Source organism: Danio aesculapii, chromosome 5 (assembly GCF_903798145.1).
Source record: "Danio aesculapii chromosome 5, fDanAes4.1, whole genome shotgun sequence".
NCBI classification, from domain to species: domain Eukaryota; kingdom Metazoa; phylum Chordata; class Actinopteri; order Cypriniformes; family Danionidae; genus Danio; species Danio aesculapii.
The window spans coordinates 69,353,897-69,369,825 of NC_079439.1; the positions used below are offsets into that span (position 1 = coordinate 69,353,897).

The 15,929-nt window shown below is 37.6% G+C and overlaps 1 long non-coding RNA gene across 1 annotated transcript in view; it reads right to left on the minus strand.

Moving 5' to 3' along the window:
* Window positions 1-10,976: 10,976 nt before the first annotated feature.
* Window positions 10,977-15,929, minus strand: part of LOC130229816 (uncharacterized) — a 103,485-nt gene continuing 98,532 nt past the window's right edge. The window contains exon 3 of the long non-coding RNA XR_008837872.1: window positions 10,977-11,241. This is a non-coding gene — a long non-coding RNA (uncharacterized LOC130229816). The remainder of the gene's footprint in view (window positions 11,242-15,929) is intronic.

The following is a 15,929-nucleotide window of genomic DNA, read 5'->3' on the forward strand; positions in this document are numbered from 1 at the left end:
ATTTTGAAAGCGTAGCCCTGTATACATTTCTGGAGATCACGAATTATGTAGCCAGAGGAATGTATGGCTGCATTTCGTCTTTAAAACGAACACTACGGGGAGGTATGACACCATTCCTTTTCGCACTTACCAGCTGACCTCTTACCTCTGTATGGACGGCTTTTCCGCTGTTACCAGTTAGTCGAGTAAGCCAAAAAATAAAACAAACATGTAAATAACAGGGTGAGAATGTAGTAAAATCTACAAATGTGGTAAAAATCTTGCAACACTGTTGGTTGGGTTTAGGGAAGTGGGTGGGCGCTGGTCAATCAGTGCTTTTGAAAACACTAATGATTGGATTTAAGGAAGGGGTGGGCGTCGGTCGGTCAGTTAGTCCGTCAACAGCGGCCTCTGGTGGATTTACGTGAGAACAGCAGGTGCAAATGGCACTCGCGAGAGAAATTAGAGATCTGAAAAAGCGTACACAGTGTCCTCTGGTGGATCTGTAAAAACAAAAACCGCAAATAAATGTACCACCTGGGATGTATTTGGCGCTCTCCAGAAATGTATATAGGGGTACGTAATCAGAATGAGCCTGGGTTGGATATATTACATTTTATACAGCTTATCATATCTTATTTTAGTAAGTTTAACTTAATATTTTTAGTCAGTTTGACTGATGCCAGCTGGGATGACATTTAATTCAACTAAACAATATAAAGCAGTAAGAATTCTTTTACTGTATACAACCTTTCTTACAATGCAAAAGATGCTGTTTTAAAAGTGAACGTGTGTGTGTGTGTGTGTGTAGTTTTGACAATGATACGGTCAGATGTTTTGGCAGCATTTTCACTTTGTAAAAGAACAAACAGCCACCATGCCTCATTTTTTCTCCTCTTTTTATCTGTTGGAGATAAATATATCTCCAAATGATACTTTATACCGCCACGCTGACACTTTATTTATTTTTTTTTACTTCTCTTTACTCATTTATCACATCAAGTCCAGCCGTCTGGAGTGTATTTAAATACTCAGAGCTCAAAGTGAAGACGGACACACACTAAACTCTTCAATAATGGCCATGTTTGGAGGAGGTCGAGGAGCGAAAGGGGGAAAGTTCTCGGTGGAGGATCTGTACGGGATTAGCAAGAAGCCCAAACCCTCTTCAGCGCCAGCAATCAGTGCTGGGGCAAAAATAAGTGCACAGAACCGAGCGAAGGGGCAGAAAGGAGAGACGGATGCTCTGGCATCGCAGATTCTGGAAGCGGCTCACAGACTGGTGGAGCGCCGGCGTCTGGAGCTTTACCTCAGAGAGTGTGGCCTCAGCATCAATGACTGCCAGTCTGAGAGACACGCCATGCTGTACCGGTGAGTGTGTGTGTGTGTGTGGATGCCTTCTGGGAAATCTGCTCTCAGTGGTGTCAAAATGTCAGAGCTGATAAAGTCAGTGTGAAAGGATGATAAATGAAGGTGCATAAAAATGGAAGTAGCAGAAGCAGGACTGAAGCTCAGAATGAAATATTGGACACACTCACTCAAATTTTTTTGTTCAAACTACTTATTTAAAGTTTTTTTGTGACAACTTATGTGAAATCCACTTAAATTTGTAAAAACGTATAAGTTAACTTAATTCCTTCATGTTGTCACAACACAAGTGAAGTTTCATAAACCAATTTCGAGAGGAGCACGTGATATGATTGAGCACGTCTGGCCACTCATCTGTAATCAGTAATAATCCAATCAGAGTGATCCTAGTTTACTCTAAATGGATCATTTTCTCCCTACTGCTCTATCTTCGTTTGGAAGAATCCCCCCTTCCACCCCAGCTCCTCCTTTTCCTCCCTTTTCTAAAGGGGGAGCTCTCGAGACCTACCTGATCTCGGATCTCCTGATATGCTTATCGACCGGGTTATTTATGTTCAATCCTCTTATATTTGTAAAAACAATTTAAGGTAACTTAATTGATTTGTGTTGGGACAACATGAAGGAATTATGTGAATCCCAGCATTTTTCTACAGTGCTGAAAAAAAAGATCAATTGTATTTACTACATTTTTTATGGTAAGTGGTAGCAAACAATTTATATGGGCTGAATTTAAACAAATTAAATTTAGTAACGTTTAACTTTGCTTGTTTAAATTCATTATTGCAAATGCATTATTTTTTTCAGTGCAGTATTGTTCAGATGTTGCTTGAAACAGTATGCAGTGTTTAAAAAATCCTTTTATTTTTATTTCATGGTAACTACCAAATTTCAATGATTTATAGAATTATAGACTCATGTTTTTAAGAACTTTAAATTATACATTATCAATATTAGATGTAACATAAAAAAAAAAAAAAATCAAAAGAACTATAGTAATCTGCTCTCAGCGGTGTCAAAATGTCATAAATGAAGATGCATGAAAATGGAAGTTTGCTTGAAACAGTATGCCTCAACAAAAAAAAAAAAAATCTGTAAAATTTACAGGAAAAAAAATGAGCTGTGGTTGCCAGAACTCATGAAATCATTCATTTTCCTTTAGCCTAGTCCCTTTATAATCAGGAGTCTGAACTGCCGATGCATATGTTTAGCGGATGCACTTCCAGCCGCAACCCAGTACTAGAAACACCCATGCACACTCACAATTACATACAAACTCATACACTACGGCCAATTTAGTTCATCCAATTCACCTATAGTGCATGTCTTTCGACTGTGGGGGAAACCGGAGCACCCGGAGGAAACCCACGCCAACATGGGGAGAACATGCAAACTTCATACAGAAACGCCAACTGGCCCTTCCTGCTGTGAGGAGACAGTGCTAACCACTGAGCCACCGTGCCGCCCGTTTGCCAGAACTTTATCTGTATATATATATATATATATATATATATATATATATATATATATATATATATATATATATATATATATATATTTATTATTGACATCTAACATTGGGTTCAAAAAACACATCCAAAATAAATTACAGAACATTATAATTGACTTTTGATGCTTTTTTTACATCAAATTTAGATGTCAATTTAAGGAAGGTAGTTCACACACATTGTAGGGAAACGTTAATATAATTTGAATAGAAGCTTTCAGATGATTACACTTTTCTTTTATTATATTGTCATTATTTTGGTGGTCAAAAAAGTATCAAGGTTTTAACATCAATGTTACGGAAGCAGACGGACAAACAAGGGGAGTGAGTATAAACAATGTTTATTCCAACAGTAGAGTATTAATGAATATTGATGGAGCGATGAACGGAGTTTAGTGGAACTGATGATCCTCTTTGTCAGGTGGGATGACAAACACTGAAGGATGACCGAATGCACACACCAGAGGACTTGCGGGGAAGACAGACTGACGAGACACACAACGCTGACAGGACACCGGGAACACTGGACAGACTAGAAGGAAACAGAATAAAGTTAAGTATAATTGCTGAGATCGTAGGAGAGTGAAACCTAGGAAGTGGTTCACTCAGAGTCCGCTTCGTAGGAACGAGACCGGACACTGAGTGAAGTGAGGTGTGTGCTTATATAGTGAATGGGAGTGATTGGGTGCAGCTGTGCGTGGTTAATACTCAGGTGAAGGTGCTCGGTGCGTGATGTTGGTGGAAGAGCCTGGCCAATCCGTGACATTACCCCCCTCCCCAGGGCCCGCTCCTGAGGGCCTGAACCTCCGACGTCGTGGTGGTCTACCTCGTCCTCGAGGTGCTGGAAATTCTGGGTGATTGGAGTGAAACTCTTCCATAAGTGCGGGATCTAGTATATCGGATCTGGAGACCCATGACCTCTCTTCTGGACCGTATCCTTCCCAGTCGACGAGGTATTCAAGCTGACCACCACGACGCCGGGACCGTAGGATGTCCTTGACTTGGTAGATGGCCCCTTCTTCTAACATCAGGGGGGGAGGAGGTTCCTCTTCATGGCCAGGCTCTGTGGAGGGAATCAGAGGATCGTGAAAGGGTTTTAGAAGGGACACGTGGAATGTGGGGTGGATTCTGTACTGTGGTGGTAACTGTAATTTGTATGTGACGGGGTTGACCTGTTCCAGAATGGTGAAGGGACCAACAAATCTGGGACTTAATTTTCGGGAGGGCAGTCGCAACCGGATATCTCTGGTGGAGAGCCAGACCTTTTGTCCTGGAGTATAGATGGGGCCTGGAATCCTCCTCTTATCCGATACCTCCTTTGTTCTGCGTACTGCCCTCTGGAGATGATGATGAGCATCGTCCCAGACTCTCTCGCTCTCCCGGAACCAGTAATCCACTGCGGGGACATCAGATGGTGCGCCATCCCAGGGGAAGAGTGGAGGTTGGAACCCTAGGATGCACTGGAATGGCGTGAGTCCGGTGGTAGGTTGCCGCAGGGAATTCTGGGCGTATTCCGCCCAGCCCAGAAACTGGCTCCAGGAGTTTTGGTGACCGTGACAGAAGGTCCGGAGGAACCGCCCCACTTCCTGAATTTTCCTCTCTGTCTGGCCGTTGGTTTGGGGGTGATAGCCAGACGAGAGGCTTACGGTCACACCTAGGAGTCTGAAGAATGCTCTCCATAGTCTGGAGATAAATTGGGGTCCTCGATCCGAGACTATATCTTCTGGTAACCCAAAATTTCGAAAGACGTGGTTGAACAGGTTTTCGGCGGTCTCTAGGGCTGTGGGTATACCTTTCAAAGGAATCAAACGACAGAATTTAGAGAATCGATCTATGATGACTAGAATGCAGGTGTTACCTTCAGACAATGGGAGGTCTGTCATGAAGTCAACTCCTAGGTGTGACCAGGGGCGGTTTGGGATGGGCAAGGGATGGAGTTTACCAGCAGGTAGATGGCGAGGACTCTTTGCCATAGCGCATTCTCTGCAGCCCTGGACGTATCTTCTCACATCCCTCGCCATGTTCGGCCACCAAAAGCGTTGGGATAGCAGCGAGAGGGTGTTGTTGGCCCCAGGATGTCCTGTGCCCAGAGATGTATGGCTGGAATGAATGAGATCTACCCGTTGGTTTTCAGGGATGAAGCGTCGATTGGGGGGACAGCCCGGCGGAGTTCTGGATTCTGGAGTGGCGATTACTGTAGGAGCGGACCATTGGATGGGACAGATAGTGATCTGATCGGGAAGGATCTTGGCCGGTGTCTCAATAATTTCATGCTGGTCGTGAATTCTGGAAAGTGCGTCTGCTCGGATATTCTTTGAACCTGGTCGATATGAGATAGAGAACTGAAATCTGGAGAAGAACAATGACCAACGGGCCTGACGAGGACAGAGTCTTTTAGCATCTTTTAGGTATTGGAGATTTTTATGATCTGTGATCACCTGGAACGAATGTTTGGCCCCCTCCAACCAGTGTCGCCACTCCTCCAGGGCGAGCTTGATGGCCAGAAGTTCTCGATTCCCAATGTCATAGTTCCTTTCCGCCGGGCTGAGCTTCCGGGAGAAATAGGCACATGGATGGAGTAATGAAGGAGTACCGTGGTACTGGGACAGGATGGCTCCCACTCCGGTGGTCGATGCATCCACTTCGACCACAAACGGCAAGTCAGGATCAGGATGAGTCAGCAGTGGGGCTTGAGTGAAGGATTCTTTTAGGTTTTGGAAGGCTGCGGCGGCTTCGGGAGGCCAGGGTAGTGCTTTGGGTTTATTTTTCAACAGGTTGGTGAGCGGAGCGGTGATGAGACTGTAATTCTGGATGAAACGTCGGTAGAAATTAGCAAATCCTAGGAAACGTTGGAGTTCCTTTATGGTTTTTGGTTCGGGCCAGGAGATGACGGAAGTGACCTTCCCCTCGTCCATACGAACCCCTCTTTGATCGATGATGTACCCCAAGAACTGAACAGATGGTGAATGGAAGGAGCATTTTTCAGCCTTGAGGTACAGGCGGTGTTTCCTGAGGGTTTTCAGGACCTCCGCAACGTGGTGGCGATGTTCGGCCTCACTCCGGGAGTAAATCAGGATATCATCTATGTATACAATGACGAAGAGATGGAGGAACTCCCGGAGGACTTCGTGGATGAAGTTTTGGAATACGGAGGGGGCGTTAACCAGACCATAGGGCATGACCAGGTACTCGTAGTGTCCAGTAGGGGTCACAAACCCAGTCTTCCACTCGTCCCCCTCACGTATTCTCACCAGGTTATAGGCGCTGCGGAGGTCCAACTTGGTGAAAATTTTGGCGGATCTGAGTTGTTCCAGGGCCGCAGGGACGAGAGGAAGGGGATACCGGAACTTGACTGTCCCTTGATTTAGGGTTCTGTAATCGATACATGGCCGCAGCCCTCCATCCTTCTTAGCCACGAAGAAGAAACTTGAGGCAGCAGGTGACGTGGATGGACGGATATACCCCTGACTCAGAGCCTCATGGATGTACTCCTCCATTGCCTTGGTCTCCGGAAGGGACAACGGGTAGATCCTACCTCTGGGCATAGGAGCATCTGGAAGCAGGTCTATGGCGCAGTCCCATGGCCGATGTGGAGGTAGCTGGGAAGCTCTCTTGGGGCAAAACACATCCTCGTATGAGGAGTAGATCTTCGGGATCTGAATGGATATTTTCTCGACTGGACTTTCGACAGACGTGACGTAGACGGTAAGGGGTCTTCGAATTTGTAAGGGTAGATCAGGAAAACAGCTGGATCGGCATTCTTCTCCCCATCTCTTAATTTCTCCTGTGCCCCAAGAGAGGATGGGATCGTGCTTCACCAGCCACGGGCGCCCTAAGATGATATCCATCGATGCACCCTCCAGAACCAGAAATTGAATCTCCTCTTTGTGGAGCAGTCCTACTTGGAGATTGACGGGTTCACATTTTCGATGGATACGTGCCTGACAATGGATATCTTTGGTTATGGGCTGAATCTGATAGACGTGCGTCGAGGCTTCTGTGTTAAGCTGGAGTCTGCGACAGAGGGCGTGCGAGATGAAATTTCCTGCTGACCCGGAGTCGATGAGGGCTGTGACTGAAACTGAGACAGAAGGGGTAGTTAACTGGACATTAGTGGTGAGAGGATGCATCTTTTCAATAGGAGAACTGAACAAACTCACCACAGAGCGTGCTGGACGAATGGGACAGTCCAGCCTGACATGTCCTTTGGCGCCACAGTACATGCACAGACCCCGGGTCAGCCTCCTCTGTCGCTCGGTGATCGTGAGTCTACCAGATTCGATGATCATGGGTTCTGGTTCTGGAGGGACGGCTGGCTCTGGCGAACGGAGGAGTGCTTGGGATATTGGTGGAGGATCATGCTGGTAGACCCTCAGACGATCGGAACAGCGCAGAGAGTGTTGGATGAACTTCTCCAATCCCATCGTATCGTCGAGGGCGGCCAGCTGTAGCCGGAGGCTGGGCTCTAGTCCGAACCGGTAGGTTGTGAGGAGAGATCGCTCATTCCAGCCGCTAGCAGCAGCCAGAGTTCGGAACCTGAGAGCATAATCCTGAGTGGACATGGCTCCCTGTTTGAGATGGTATAGCTGTTCTCCAGCTGCTACTTCAGCATCCGCGCGACCAAAAACCTCCTTGAAGTACTTTGTGAATGACTGAATGGAATTTGTTACCGGCCCAGACTGTTGCCAGATGGTTTCAGCCCACCGAAGAGCCGACCCAGAGAGGAGGGAGATGATGAAAGCGATTTTGGACCGATCTGTAGGGTATAACTCGGGTTGCATAGTGAATACCAGAGAACATTGCAGGAGAAATCCATTGCACTCCTCCGCCCCGCCAGAGTAGGGCGCTGGTCGAGCCATGGGACTGGATGAGTGGATGGACGGTGAAGAAGTGCTCGGTGCTGGTGGTGCTTCGGGAAGTGGAGCAGATGGTAGTAGCACTCTCTTCAATGAATCCACCAACTCCTGAAGGGGATCGTGAGTGCTCATGCTGTTGGTAGTTTATGGTCCGGTCTTCTGTTACGGAAGCAGACGGACAAACAAGGGGAGTGAGTATAAACAATGTTTATTCCAACAGTAGAGTATTAATGAATATTGATGGAGCGATGAACGGAGTTTAGTGGAACTGATGATCCTCTTTGTCAGGTGGGATGACAAACACTGAAGGATGACCGAATGCACACACCAGAGGACTTGCGGGGAAGACAGACTGACGAGACACACAACGCTGACAGGACACCGGGAACACTGGACAGACTAGAAGGAAACAGAATAAAGTTAAGTATAATTGCTGAGATCGTAGGAGAGTGAAACCTAGGAAGTGGTTCACTCAGAGTCCGCTTCGTAGGAACGAGACCGGACACTGAGTGAAGTGAGGTGTGTGCTTATATAGTGAATGGGAGTGATTGGGTGCAGCTGTGCGTGGTTAATACTCAGGTGAAGGTGCTCGGTGCGTGATGTTGGTGGAAGAGCCTGGCCAATCCGTGACAATCAAATTGATTATCGTTTTTGACATGTTTTTTTCTTACATCAATGTTAGACATTAATTTGATGTAATTATACCATTAAAATAGTTAACTGACATCATATCGATTAGCATTTTGACAAATTTGTTTTCTTACATCAATGTTAGATGTCAATTTAATGTAATTTTACCATCAAAATAGTCAACTGACATCAAATCGATTAGCATTTTTACGTTTTTTTCTTACATCAGTGTTAGACGTCAATTTGATGTCAATTTTAACATCAAAATAGTCAACTGACACCAAATCGATTTGCATTTTTGACGTGTTTTTTCCTTACTTCAATGTTAGGCATCAATTTATTGTAATTTTTAACATCAAAATAGTTAACTGACATCAAATAGATTAGCATTTTGACTTGTTTTTTTCTTACAATAATGTTAGACATTAATTTGATGTAATTTTACCATCAAAATAGACAACTGACATCAAATCGATTTGCATTTTTGACATGTTTTTTCCTTATTTCAATGTTAGACATCAATTTGATGTCATTTTTAACATCAAAATAGTCAACTGACATCAAATCGATTAGCATTTATTGACGTTTTTTTTTTCTTACGTCAACGTTAAACATTAATTTTCTGCAATTTTAACATCAAAGCAGTAAACTGACATCAAATCGATTAGCATACTGACATGTTTTTTTTTCTTTCATCAATGTTAGATGTCAATTTGATGTAATTTTAACATCAAAATAGTCAACTGACATCAAATCGATTAGCATTTATTGACGTTTTTTTTTTCTTACGTCAACGTTAAACATTAATTTTCTGCAATTTTAACATCAAAGCAGTAAACTGACATCAAATTGATTAGCATTTTTGACATGTTTTCTTTTCTTACATTAATGTTAGACGCCAATTTGATGTCATTTTTAACATCAAAATAGTTAACTGACATCAAATAGATTAGTATTTTGACATGTTTTTTTTCTTACATTATTGTTAGACATTAATTTGATAAAATTTTAACATCAAAGCAGTCACGTGACGGTAAATCGATTTGCATTTTTGACATGTTTTTTTTCTTACATCAATGTTAGATGTCAATTTGATGTAATTTTAGCATCAAAATAGTCAACTGACATCAAATCGATTAGCATTTTGACATGTTTTTTCTTTCATCAATGTTAGACGTCAATTTGATGTAATTTTAACATCAAAATAGTCAACTGACAATAAATCGATTTGCATTTTTGACATGTTTTTTCCTTATTTTAATGTTAGACATCAATTTGATGTCATTTTTAACATCAAAATAGTCAACTGACATCAAATCGATTAGCATTTATTGACGTTTTTTTTTCTTACGTCAATGTTAGACACTAATTTGATGCAATTTTAACATCAAAGCAGTCAACTGACATCAAATCGATTAGCATTTTTACGTTTTTTTCTTACATCAGTGTTAGACGTCAATTTGATGTCAATTTTAACATCAAAATAGTCAACTGACACCAAATCGATTAGCATTTTGACATGTTTTTTTTCTTACATCAATGTTAGATGTCAATTTGATGTAATTTTAACATCAAAGCAGTTAAGTGATGGTAAATCGATTTGCATTTTTGACGTGTTTTTTCCTTACTTCAATGTTAGGCATCAATTTATTGTAATTTTTAACATCAAAATAGTTAACTGACATCAAATAGATTAGCATTTTGACTTGTTTTTTTCTTACAATAATGTTAGACATTAATTTGATGTAATTTTACCATCAAAATAGACAACTGACATCAAATCGATTTGCATTTTTGACATGTTTTTTCCTTATTTCAATGTTAGACATCAATTTGATGTCATTTTTAACATCAAAATAGTCAACTGACATCAAATCGATTAGCATTTATTGACGTTTTTTTTTTCTTACGTCAACGTTAAACATTAATTTTCTGCAATTTTAACATCAAAGCAGTAAACTGACATCAAATCGATTAGCATACTGACATGTTTTTTTTTCTTTCATCAATGTTAGATGTCAATTTGATGTAATTTTAACATCAAAATAGTCAACTGACATCAAATCGATTAGCATTTATTGACGTTTTTTTTTCTTACGTCAACGTTAAACATTAATTTTCTGCAATTTTAACATCAAAGCAGTAAACTGACATCAAATTGATTAGCATTTTTGACATGTTTTTTTTTCTTACATTAATGTTAGACGCCAATTTGATGTCATTTTTAACATCAAAATAGTTAACTGACATCAAATAGATTAGTATTTTGACATGTTTTTTTTCTTACATTATTGTTAGACATTAATTTGATAAAATTTTAACATCAAAGCAGTCACGTGACGGTAAATCGATTTGCATTTTTGACATGTTTTTTTTCTTACATCAATGTTAGATGTCAATTTGATGTAATTTTAGCATCAAAATAGTCAACTGACATCAAATCGATTAGCATTTTGACATGTTTTTTCTTACATCAATGTTAGACGTCAATTTGATGTAATTTTAATATCAAAGTCGTCAACTGACATAAAATTGATAAGCATTTTTGACACGTTTTTTTGTTACATCATTGTTAGACGTCAATTTGATAAAATTTTAACATCAAAATAGTCAACTGACATCAAATTGATTTGGATCTTGACAGGTTTTCTGCAGTTTTTTTTATGTCATTTTAACATCAGGGTGCCCTCTGGGTAATAAATATGAATATTAGCACTCATACAGCATGCTACAAGTCTGAAGTTTATAATACTTTCAGACTTGATCCTGCTATAATTGCACCACAAATCCCATCAGGCTGTTCTGCGTCCCCAGGTGATTGGTTCTTTGCAGGTTGCCATGGGAACTGCCGGCTGTGCTGGAGGTTTGCTGGTTTCAGGCACAGGGGCTTCAGTGTCCTCATACAGCCTAAAAAATATGAGTCTGTGAAGGTCTTCTGTGGCTGAACTGGTGTCAGGAGGTGCATTTTGACATCTCCCGCTAATATACAGTGCACAAAACATCATATATACATGCAAATGACTGAAAGGGTTCACGTGAGATTAATAGGCTGCTTTTATACTACCATTTTTTTGAGCATTTAGATTTACGATGCACTAAATGATCTCTAATTCCTGAAATTGTGTGTTTTTCGTGGTAGATTACAGCCCACATTAGTTCTGGGAAGATAAAGATGGCGCACATGCAGGAAGCATAGGCTTATGTTCAGCAGCTTAAAGAAAAAAAATGACGAGAGAGGGCAATGAGTAGCACAGGAAAATGAGTGACAGGGAGAAAAAAAATTATAAAAAGCACACAGAGGCAGAACAAAATGCTTGTCTGAGAGCATATACTGTTGGCTGAAGTGTGTATCTGCGCACGCTTTTTTTGCGCACATTGTGTTTTCTCCAGATGGAAGCACTTAAAAGCGCCGTCTCTCCAGGGGGGACAGCGATCTGTTTCCAGGTTTCGTCTTTTGAAAAGCGGATTCGTACTTCCATGAATAATTGACATGCAGTTCTCATTGCTGTCCACTGGAGGCCATACAACAGATTTATTACAGAAAAAAGAAGAAACATAATGTGTGCTAAACTTGCTGTATACAGAAATCCCTTCATTTGCTATTCCCTACTTTAAATTGTGTATTTTCAATAATCCTACACTGAAAATTGTGAATTGAAGCACTAAGTGCCCTGAAGAGATGCTGCTTTTTTATACATTCATTCATTAAATAAATAAATAATTAAATAAATAAGTAAATAAATAAATAAATAATTGAATAATTAAATAAATACGTAAATAAATAATTAAATAAATTAATTAAAAAATAAATAAATGAATAAATAATTACATAAATAAATAATTAAATAAATAAGTAAATAAATAATTAAATAAATAAATAATTAAATAAATAAATAAAATAAATAAATAATTAAATAAATAAGTAAATAAATAATTAAATAAATAAATAAATAATTAAATAAATAATAAAAAAAAATAAAAAATAAATAAATAAAATAAGTAAATAAATAAATAAAATAAGTCACCAAATAAATAAATAAATAAATAATTAAATAAATAATAAAAAAATAAAAATAAAAATAAATAAATAAGATAAGTAAATGAATAAGTAAATAAATAAATAAATATTGATAGTTGTGGAGAAAGAACAGAAATCAGGTATTTGAGCAAAATTACAGATACCCAAATAAACTTTACTCCTCTATAACTTACTGAGTACTTTTTTAATTTACTCGAGTAAAAGTATTTGTTTTTATATTCTTAATGGAATAGTTCATTTAAAAATGAAAATTCAGTCATCAATCACTCCTCATTGACCTGCCACAAATTTGTTTGAGTTTCTTTCTTCTGTTGAACACAAAATAAAATATTTAGAAAAATGCTGAGAATCTGTAGCCATTCCCATCCATAGTATTTGTTTTCCCTACTGTGGAAGTCAATGGTTACTGGTTTCTAAAGTTAATGAGTTACAAAAATAACTAATTTTGTGTTCAACAGAAAGGGAAACTCATAAAGGTTTGGAAGCAATTGAGTGTGAGTAAATTTAAAGTAAAGTCAACTAACCACTTTAAAAACAACAGTTTAACTCGACTTTTCAGGTAAAGTCAACTAATCGCTTTAAAAGCAACATGTTTACTCACTTATTTTAAGTAAAGTCAACTAATCGCTTTAAAAGCAACATGTTTACTCACTTATTTTAAGTAAAGTCAACTAATCGCTTTAAAAGTAACATGTTTACTCACTTATTTTAAGTAAAGTCAACTAATCGCTTTAAAAGTAACATGTTTACTCACTTATTTTAAGTAAAGTCAACTAATCGCTTTAAAAGCAACATGTTTACTCACTTATTTTAAGTAAAGTCAACTAATCGCTTTAAAAGCAACATGTTTACTCACTTATTTTAAGTAAAGTCAAATAATCGCTTTAAAAGCAACATGTTTACTTACTTATTTTAAGTAAAGTCAACTAATCGATTTAAAAGCAACATATTTACTCACTCATTTTAAGTAAAGTCAACTAATCGCTTTAAAAGAAACATGTTTACTCACTTATTAAAGTCAACTAATCGCTTTAAAAGCAATATGTTTACTCACTTATTTTAAGTAGTCAACTAATCGCTTTAAAAGCAACATGTTTACTCACTTATTTTAAATAAAGTCAACTAATCGCTTTAAAAGCAACATGTTTACTCACTTATTTTAAGTAAAGTCAAATAATCGCTTTAAAAGCAATATGTTTACTCACTAATTAAAGTCAAATAATCGCTTTAAAAGCAACATGTTTACTCACTTATTTTAAGTAAAGTCAACTAATCGCTTTAAAAGCAACATGTTTACTCACTTATTAAAGTAAAGTCAACTAATCGCTTTAAAAGCAACATGTTTACTCACTTATTAAAGTAAAGTCAACTAATCGCTTTAAAAGCAACATGTTTACTCACTAATTAAAGTCAAATAATCGCTTTAAAAGCAACATGTTTACTCACTTATTTTAAGTAAAGTCAACTAATCGATTTAAAAGCAACATATTTACTCACTCATTTTAAGTAAAGTCAACTAATCGCTTTAAAAGCAATATGTTTACTCACTTATTTTAAGTAGTCAACTAATCGCTTTAAAAGCAACATGTTTACTCACTTATTTTAAGTAGTCAACTAATCGCTTTAAAAGCAACATGTTTACTCACTAATTAAAGTCAACTAATCGCTTTAAAAGCAACATGTTTACTCACTTATTAAAGTAAAGTCAACTAATCGCTTTAAAAGCAACATGTTTACTCACTAATTAAAGTCAACTAATCGTTTTAAAAGCAACATGTTTACTCACTTATTTTAAGTAGTCAACTAATCGCTTTAAAAGCAACATGTTTACTCACTTATTTTAAGTAGTCAACTAATCGCTTTAAAAGCAACATGTTTACTCACTTATTTTAAGTAAAGTCAACTAATCGCTTTAAAAGTAACATGTTTACTCACTTATTTTAAGTAAAGTCAACTAATCGCTTTAAAAGTAACATGTTTACTCACTTATTTTAAGTAAAGTCAACTAATCGCTTTAAAAGCAACATGTTTACTCACTTATTTTAAGTAAAGTCAACTAATCGCTTTAAAAGCAACATGTTTACTCACTTATTTTAAGTAAAGTCAAATAATCGCTTTAAAAGCAACATGTTTACTTACTTATTTTAAGTAAAGTCAACTAATCGATTTAAAAGCAACATATTTACTCACTCATTTTAAGTAAAGTCAACTAATCGCTTTAAAAGAAACATGTTTACTCACTTATTAAAGTCAACTAATCGCTTTAAAAGCAATATGTTTACTCACTTATTTTAAGTAGTCAACTAATCGCTTTAAAAGCAACATGTTTACTCACTTATTTTAAATAAAGTCAACTAATCGCTTTAAAAGCAACATGTTTACTCACTTATTTTAAGTAAAGTCAAATAATCGCTTTAAAAGCAATATGTTTACTCACTAATTAAAGTCAAATAATCGCTTTAAAAGCAACATGTTTACTCACTTATTTTAAGTAAAGTCAACTAATCGCTTTAAAAGCAACATGTTTACTCACTTATTAAAGTAAAGTCAACTAATCGCTTTAAAAGCAACATGTTTACTCACTTATTAAAGTAAAGTCAACTAATCGCTTTAAAAGCAACATGTTTACTCACTAATTAAAGTCAAATAATCGCTTTAAAAGCAACATGTTTACTCACTTATTTTAAGTAAAGTCAACTAATCGATTTAAAAGCAACATATTTACTCACTCATTTTAAGTAAAGTCAACTAATCGCTTTAAAAGCAATATGTTTACTCACTTATTTTAAGTAGTCAACTAATCGCTTTAAAAGCAACATGTTTACTCACTTATTTTAAGTAGTCAACTAATCGCTTTAAAAGCAACATGTTTACTCAAAAATTAAAGTCAACTAATCGCTTTAAAAGCAACATGTTTACTCACTTATTAAAGTAAAGTCAACTAATCGCTTTAAAAGCAACATGTTTACTCACTAATTAAAGTCAACTAATCGTTTTAAAAGCAACATGTTTACTCACTTATTTTAAGTAGTCAACTAATCGCTTTAAAAGCAACATGTTTACTCACTTATTTTAAGTAGTCAACTAATCGCTTTAAAAGCAACATGTTTACTCACTTATTTTAAGTAGTCAACTAATCGCTTTAAAAGCAACATGTTTACTCACTAATTAAAGTCAACTAATCGCTTTAAAAGCAACATGTTTACTCACTTATTTTAAGTAGTCAACTAATCGCTTTAAAAGCAACATGTTTACTCACTTATTTTAAGTAGTCAACTAATCACTTTAAAAGCAACATGTTTACTCACTTATTTTAAGTAAAATCAACTGATCGCTTTAAAAGCAACATGTTTACACACTTATTTTAAGTCAACTAATCGCTTTAAAAGCAACATGTTTACTCACTTTTCAAAGTAAAGTCAACCAATATTTTTTTGGTGGCGATTACGAAAACAATGTCTGTTTTCTAGTCATTTGCTTTACTCTGTGAAATTGGAGCGAGAAAAAAAGTGGAGCTTTTTGTCCTCTGGTAAATCCCTTCTCGCTATCGGTCAAG